We start from the raw sequence: 8,668 nt of genomic DNA on the forward strand, positions 1-8,668 counted from the left end.
GGATGGGATCATCGACATTTCAGACCCGTGTGCCTCGCTCTTCGTAAGTTATACCTCAGAAAGAAATGTAAAGACTTTTTTTTTTTTTTTAGGGGACACAACCAGGGCGCCTGGGTGGCCCAGTGGGTTGAGCATCTGACTCTTGATTTCAGCTCAGGTCATGATCTCGCGGGTTCGTGAGTTCAAGCCCCACATTGGGCTCTGCCCGTTTGGGATTCTCTCTCTCTCCCCCTCTCTCTCTTTCGGCCCCTCCCCTGCTCGCACCTTCTCCGTCTCCCTCAAAATAAATAAACAAAAACTTTAAACAACTAAAAAATAAAAGCGCCCCGCCCAATGTTCGCGCAGTCTTGACCAGTCACGGCGGTCACACTCTGTTATGTGTCTCCTTGTTCTCCAGACAGACCCGTGAGGTGAGCAGCTCCAAGAGCATCAGCCCATTTATCAGACGAGGCAACTGAGGCCCGGAGGAGCCCGTGACTTGCCCGAAGCCACCCAGCCGGTTTAGGGACGGAGCCCAGCCTGGAACTCGGGCCTCTTGCCTCTTTGCCCCAGTTTTAGAGAACAAGGAAGCCAAAAGCATTTCCTTTTGCCATTTCCCATTGACATTTCATTTATTCCTGACATTCATAGCCCTCCCCAGCCCCAAACACCCACTGAGGCTGCCGGTTCCTTTCCCCTCTCCCACTGTTAAGTGTGATCCTTTTCTGGAAAGACACTGCAGGGCATCGCGACCGCTCTGCTTCTCGCCTCCCCAATTTGGGTCTCAGCCGGCTCCCCCGCTGGCCGCCAGCGCCCTCCGAGCGGGGGGGGGGGGGGGGGGGGGGGGGGGGGGGGGTTTGTGCGTCACAGTCACTGCTGAACCGCAAGACCCGGCACGAGTCCGGAACAAGGGATCCCGTGAGCAAATGAAGAAATGAATTAAAAGAAGAAACAGATGACGAACGGGCTCCATTTCCCTGTGAACCGACGAGGGTCGGAGTGGGGTCGGTGGTGGTGACCGTGGGGCGGGGGGGAGGGGGGCGCAGGGTGCTGCCCGTGACCTTGCTGGAGGTGCACGAGGGAAACGTGAGCGGCAGCCTCCTGGCGCGGGGTCCCCTCCCCGATGCACGGGGCTGTGGCCAGACTTCAGGGTACACAGCTCTCTTGGCCGGGCCGGCAGCTGGGCCCATGAAACAGTTCTTTCAGCTGCACGTCTGAATGGCCGTTCTGTGGACCCCTCGGAGGAACACAGGCACCTTTTCTGTGTCACCCCTCCGCTCATGAGCAGGGCCACAGAAACGCGCCACAGGTAAGTCTCCAGGAGCAGAGATAGGGTCCCCCCAAAAGGGGGCGGCTTTCACATGCCACGGTGGGAGCAAGGGCTTTGGGGGAGGAAGTTCAGCACATACGCCGAGGAAAGAAGATAAATATTTGTGTTTTCGGGATGTGAAGCCTTTTGTCCCCCAGGAATGAAAATCGGGAACGGCGTGTCCGGTACGAGCCAGAGGGGAAAAAAAACGCTCGCGAGTCAGACAGGCAGCCGTGAAGGGCTCTCACTGTTCCCTCTCCTTGTTTTCACATACCTCGGGTTTCCAGAAACTTAAAGCCTCTAGTGTTTTATCCAAGGAAGCGTTTGCGATCAAGCGAGAGGCCCCCGGCAGGCGCGCCTGTGCACGAAGGGCACAGGACTCCCCTTCCCAGGACCCGAGACTCCGTCCTTTTCCTAAAGAGCAAATCCTGGTCCTTCACCACCATCCCCCCCCTCCCCCCCGCCCCAACCATCCCAAACATCACAGTTTGGCCGGGTCCACGCGTACCTTTACCCTTGTTTATTTACTCTGCCTCCTGAACTCCAAACCAGCCAACTCACTTTGTGAGCAACGTTCCCCCCCTCCGAACACATCACAGCCGTGAAATCCCCGGCTCGAGGCCCAGCTGGCGAAGGTGTTCCGGTACGCCTTCAAATAAATTCGAAGCTAACTAAATTCAGCCCCTGCATCTGCGCGTGGCCAGAAGTTACCCTGGGTTCCGCCGGCCCTCGAAGTGCAAAACGCCAGAATCACACCCAGCCGGGTGTGAGCCCCGGTTCCTTCACCCACCAGCTGCGCCGACTTCAGGTGAATCCCTTCACTTTTCCGCTCTTCCGTGTCACGTCTGCAAAGCTGGGACCTCCGCGCCGATGTCACGGGGTGGTTGGGAACGGCATGCGTGAACACCGCATCCGAGTTTATTTTTTACTTTTTCGTTTTCGTGTTGCCTTCTCGTATTAGCTAGGGTAAGCAGACTGACAAATGAAGCCTCGAGTGGCAGTGGCTTAACACGAGGGTGTGTTTCTCTCTCGTGACACGGTCCGGCGCTAGACAGGTGTCCCCCCTGCCCAGACTCCTCCCAAAGCCACCTTCATGTGACGATCCCACCGTTTCCAAGTCCAGGAATGAGGGCGAGACGGCGAGTGTCAGATAAGGAGTGCACATCACCGGCCTCTGCCTAGACGCCCAGGGGCCGGACGTGGGTGTTTAGTGGGCAGTGACACTCGGTCACCCTCCCCAAGGGCAAAAAAGGCTTCCGTTGGCCCTCCATCACTTCTAAAGGAAAAGTCACGCTTAAGCGAGTATTCAAGCCTCTTCACCATCTGGTTTTTGCCACCTTTTCCAGGCCGTTCCAGTCTCCCTCCCTCCCCTGCTCCGTCCCCTCTCTTCTCCGCCCCAGAGCGAGTCACTCCCTCCTCCGTGTTCTCTAAGCATCCTTTTTTCCCTCCTTGCAGCAGGGGCCGTGTCGGGTTTTACGCTTCCAAGGTAGGGCCCCTGCCTTTTGCACGAGCGCGTTATTCGTTATCCGAGTGTGTGCTCAGTAAACGGGGTCTCGTTTTGCTTGGGAAGGGACACATAAAGCCTTGACTCTCGGGCTCTGAAGGAGACTCGAAGGTCATCCAGAGCGGTCTGTCCACCCTGGCCACCCATCAGAGCCAGCTGGAGAGGCTGTCAAAAATACAGAGCCCGTCGGAGTCAGATGCCCTCTCGAGGCCAGCGGGCCAGCCCACCCCCCTTTCCATGGGGGATGGCTCCTACTGTCAGCCAGGCTGGCAGAAGGAACGAGCATTTGGAGGAGAGGCTTCGGTCTAGCGCTGGAAGCCACGGCAGAGCCAGCTGGGACCCCTCAGGCCCTTGGGGTTCACCTACAGCCACGGGCAGTTCCCACGCACACGGACAGGGAGCGGGGCAGCCTGGGGGTTTCACGTTCCCCAGGGCGGCCCTCAACCAGTGAGGGACAGGAGCTGCGGATAAATGGCTTCCCCACTCCCTGCTGGAAGGTTCTGACACGTGCTTCTCGCGGCTCCTCCGAGGGTCTCCAGCAGGATTGCGCCCCAACTGCTCGCAGAAGTGGCCCGTGTACCAGTGCACCTTTTACTGGCTTTCACCCCCTCCTGGCCTCCCCTCCCCTCTCATCGTGCTTCCTGGGGGCACCCCCCCACCCAAGGAAACTACCTGCACCCACCCAAGTCCTTGTCTCAGGAGCTGCTTTGGGGAGAACTTGAAAACAAAGGCAATGCAAAGCCTTCTCGGGTGTGGAAGACCGAGACGAGGATGTGTTTGGGGGGCCCTCCTGGGGGTGAGGGGAGAACAGGCCTCTACGGCGTTTGGTTAAGATTTTTCAAAAGAAAACTACAGATTCCCAGGGTCCACCCCAGACCTGGTGAATCCGTATCTCTAGTTCCGATGCAACTAAAGCGCAGTCTCATCCAGCCTCCCGTAGGAAATGTGAATTCTCTCCCTGTCTCAGAAAGCTGCTGTCCAGCCCCTGGTAGAACACCTGTCGGGCAGGGAGTTTGCTTTCTTCCAGAAGTGTTCCATCCAGCTCCGGGAGTAGGCAGGTCTCCCGTGTACCAAGTTCACTGACCTGAAGATCGCGGTCAGGGCCCCGCCGCGTCGATTGCTCCCTGATGAGAACAACCTCATTTCCTCCAACGGCTCTGCGAAAACCCAGCCTGGTCCCAGCTCGTGCGGCTTTTCGATTTGTCTCTCTCCCTCCTAGAGATTTGAGCTCTGAATTTCAGATAACCCTCCAGCTGGCAGAGCAGCATATATTTTCTCCTCCATTTTCCAGAGTCCCTCACCTCTGTTCAAGCTGCCCGCGGCCCCTGCCCTGTGCCCCTCAGCCTCCAAACAGAGCCTCGGGAGGCCCCAGAAGACCACAAAAGATGTCCCGACAGCGGTCAGCTCCCCTGTTCCATCCTTCCGTGTCAAAACCCTGGGTCTACACTGACCGCGACCTCAGCCCTTCAAGACTGTTGGTTCTGTTGCCACTTTGAAGTTGAAGGAAACTTACACAGTGGTTGGCAGAATTCGCTTCCTGGCGGCTGTCAGACCGAACCCCCTCCCTGACCCCCACCCTCTGGCTGGCTGTTAACCAGCGGCCACGCTCGGCAGCTTGTCATGGGGTCTCCTCCAAGGCCCACGCAGGCTTCAAATCCCTCCCATGCTGAGTCTCCTTTAAGGGGTCACCTGATTAGGGCAGGCTCACCCAATCTCCCTTTCTTCGCGTCTCCTGTGCCACGAAACATAATCTACTCGCAGGGGTGACTATCCCATCCGTCTTGCAGGCTCCGCCCACGCTCAAGGAGACAGAGCTCCCCAGGGTCATAGGTCAGCGGAGGCCATCTCAGAATTCTGCCTACCTCAGGTGGTATATGTGTGCGTGGAATGAGGGAGGGCGGGAACGAGGGAGGAGGGCAAGAGATTGACAAGGAAACACAGCATCTTCAGCCTGCGGAAAGTTGTTCCAGGGTCAGTGTGGGAGGGGCTAGGTGCTAACTAACGTACCCAGGCTACAGCGCAGTGGTTAGTCTCGTAATTTGGTCTCCAGGCCCTTCCCTCCGTGGTGCCTTCCACGATGAAGGATGGTGGGAAAAGCACCACCCCCCCCGCAACCATGGAGCTTCATGGAAGATCTGGTTCTGTTCTTACTCGCACAGTGGCTACGGGCAACGAGGAGTATTTGAGGGTCAAGGTGGTCCGCCTACAGCCTTCCCGAGGATGCCCAATGCCGGAAACATTTAAATCTTCCCTCTCCGCCCTCCCCGGAGACGCCTGACATCACCTCCCCAGGACAGAAGAGCCGGGAAGGTGACCAGTAAGATTCCTGGTGTGTTTTGTTTTGTTTTTTTTCCTCCCCTCGCCCCATTCGAAATGTTTTAGAAAACCTTTGGCTTCTCCCAAAGCCCTCTGTTAGGAACTCAGCTCCACCAACTGTAAAATTTCAACCACTTAGGGGCGCCTGGGTGGCTCAGTTGGTTGAGCATCCGACTCTTGATTTTAGCTCAGGTTATGATGCTAGGGTCGTCAGATCAAGCCCTGGGTTGGGTTCCTCACTGACCTGGGAGCCTGCTTGAGATTCTCTCTCTCTCTCTCTCTCTCTCTCTCTTTCTCTGCCCCTTCCCACCACCCCACCCCCCAAAAAACCAGCAACTTGGTCAAGGTCAAGGCTGAATGTAATCATGCCGTTGTTAAGTTGTGAGGCATTGCAGGTGAGACTCCTGGGCTGGAGCCACATGGCCACACGGACACGTGGTCCCATGTCCGGGTCTTTGCCCAGGCTGTCCCCCCGCCTGGGTCGGCCCCCCGGCACGTAGAGCAGACGAAGCTGCAAGGCCAGCATCCTGCCTGCCCAGCTGGGCCACTGAGGTTGACCAGATGGACTCTGTTTACTTAGGGCCCTGGCTCCCTTGTGCCGGCTGTTCTTTGCCAAGCTGGCTGCCTATCAGAACGCTCTTGGTAGCTAATTAGGCAGGCTTCCTCCCGGCGTGCCAGGAGGCTAGAGTGTGAGCTCTGGCTCCCAGAGAGCCCATCCAGCAGGTAGCGGGCGCACATCCAGAGTAGCTGCTCCTTACCCCCAGGGGGCCGTGGGTGCCACCCAGAAACACCCAAGGCGGGCCCACGGGTGGGTCATCCCCTTCCTTTAGCCTGGCACCTGCTCTTCCTGACGCTTTTCATGGCAACCTGGGGGCATTCCCAGGGTGCCTGAGTGGCCATGAATCTGAGCTCCCCGAAAGTCTGAAGGGACCCCTCAAAGTGGAGAACTTGCCCTGTCAGCACAGGGCGAGGTTTCCCCATTTGCAAAGTGGGTGTGATCACCCCGACGCCCCGGGGCCGATGGGGCGCAGCTGGTGCCCGTCCTGGCCGTGGCCCCTTCGGGACACACCGCCGCCGGTGAGGCCTCTCGTGTGCCCATCAGGCCTCGCACATGCTGCCTTGGTCACACGCCCTACAAGCAGGCAGACAGGGTGGGAAACTTCTATCTGAGGGCACATCCAGCGTGGCCACAGGTCAGCATTATGTCCCCCACTGTGTCGCCAAGGGAGCCTAAGTGCAAACAGAGCTCAAAGCACCTTCTTCTGCTCCCCATCCCGTGTCCTCAGCTCAAAGCCGGGCCCCACCATCTCAAATGCTCTCCAGACATGGGCACCAGCCTTGACCTTCCCTCTTCCTCTACATCCAAGCCCAGGGGGTCCTGCCTCCCAAAATGCGTCTTGAATCTACCCAGCCCCGTGGCCACCGCCTGAGTGCATGCCCAAAGCCTGCCTCCCCTGGACCACGGCTGAGTCAGCCTGGGTCTGGGCCCTGCGCCCACAGTGGACCCCCATCCCCCACCACAAGCGGCGCCCTGAGCCAGGCCTGTCCCGAGTGCCAGGTGCACAAACAGTGATTGCATGTCAACCCCTACCTTCAAGGGCCTGTCCCGGCCTCTAAAATCATGCCCCTGATCCTCTCACCTTGTCGGGCAGACAAGATAAGCTAGAGAGGACCAGAGAGATGAGCTCAGACTCCGGCCAGGCCCGTCGGAGTCCAACCCCAGCCCTGCCCTCCACCCGATCGTGACTTTGGGCAAGTGATCTGCCTGCTGTGAGCCTCAGGACTAATCACCACACGACACCTGCCGCCCGGGGCCCGTGGGAGAGTCGCAGATGCGACCCTGAACTCCACTCAATTGCAGGGGAACGTGCCCGCTACCCACGCAGTCCTGAGACACCGAAGTTCCTGCTCGGGGACCCGGATCTGATTTTGCCGACCCTCCTTCCCTCTGAGAGACAGCCTGTGCGGGCGGTCCTCACCTGCCCAGCCTGCACACAGCCTGCTCTTTCCTGGGGCTGGCTCCCTTCCGGGCATCCAGCTCAAACAGGCCCCCGCAGTGGGTCCCAACTCAGCCCTGTCAAAGGACCCCTGTGTGAGCCTCAAACAGGCCATTGATAGGGCCATAGTGAGCGCTGCCCAGTGGATGGTGCACTGGCTTGGCTTGGCCAGGCCACTCGACTTCCCCAAACCCAGCTATTTCCTGTCTCTCGGGCCAGCCTCCTCTCGGCCGCCTGGCCACAGGGCACAATCCCACCATACAGCTCAGCCTGCTTCTTGGCTTCAGGCCAGGAGGGATGGGAGGCAGGAGGGTGTCGCTTCAGCCGGTCCTCCGGACACACGGCCACGGCCCCCTCTTGGTGTCCTCTTGGTGAGGATACAAGGCTGGAGACAAGACCAATCCCCTTCCCCCTGAGAACTCTGTCCCCAGGGCTCCTTTCCAGGGATCGTCTCGAGAAGCAAGAGCTCACACATGCTGGGGCCTCAGACCTTCTTAAGAGCCCCCAGCGTGGTAGAGAACAAAGGCGCGTGGTCCAATCTGTGGCTGCTTTGTGGCCTCGAGAAAGCCACCGGATGTCTCTGGACCTCCATTCCTTCGTGTGTGAACGGGAGCTTGCTACCCTCTGTCGGAGCCTGCGTTGTCCGTCCCTTGGGGATCCGACAAAGAGCAGGAAACACCACCAAGAGGGGCGCCCGCGTGGCTCAGTCGGTTGAGCGTCCGACGCTTGATTTGGGCCCAGGGCACGATCGCACAGTCGTGAGATCGAGCCCTGCATCGGGCGTGGAGCCTGCTTCAGATTCTCCCTCTCTCTCTCTCTCTCTCTCTCTGCCTCCCTCTGCCCCTCCCCTGCTTGCACCAATGCACTCTCTGTCTCAAAAAAAAAAACCCACAAATAATAATAATAATAATATTTAAAAAACGAAGAAATGTCCTGAGAAAAGCTGACACCTCCTTCATCAGCCTTCTTGTGGCTCCCTGCACCTGCTCTCATCCTTCCTAGAGCCCAAACCCGACCCCGCAACACCCCTGTCCAAACCCTCCAGGGACTCCCTCGTCCCGGTATCAGCCCCCACTCCTTGTGCAACATTCAAGGCTCGATCAGCACCAGTGACCAAGCCCAACTCAGGCTGCCCCAGGCTCTCTATTGACTTCACTCTCAGGCAGGCCCTCCGCAGCTCAGCCTCAGAGGATAAAGGCCAGAGGGAGAGAGAGAGAGAGAGACAGAGAGATCATTGAAAAATTTGATTCCTAGGTCCGACCATGCCCGAAGCCAGAAATCGCTGCACTTGTCGTTTATGTGAGCCAAGAAATATCACAACCACCTTTTTTTCTTTTTTTTTAAATAAGTTGGTTCGCTAAGGTTTCTGTTCCTTGCAGCCATCTCCTTCCTGCAAATGCCCTTCTTGGCTAAAGTGAGCCAGGGTGGGCTTGCAGCCAAAGGACCCTAACGACTGCCAAGGGTCTTCACGATCCAGGCCCACGACCTGGCCAGGCCCCCCATCCCCACGTGCAGCCACGCCAGCCCACCCACCCCTCCCCTCCCCACCTCTGCAGGGGCCCT

Source organism: Felis catus, chromosome C1 (assembly GCF_018350175.1).
Source record: "Felis catus isolate Fca126 chromosome C1, F.catus_Fca126_mat1.0, whole genome shotgun sequence".
Classification (NCBI taxonomy): Eukaryota; Metazoa; Chordata; class Mammalia; order Carnivora; family Felidae; genus Felis; species Felis catus.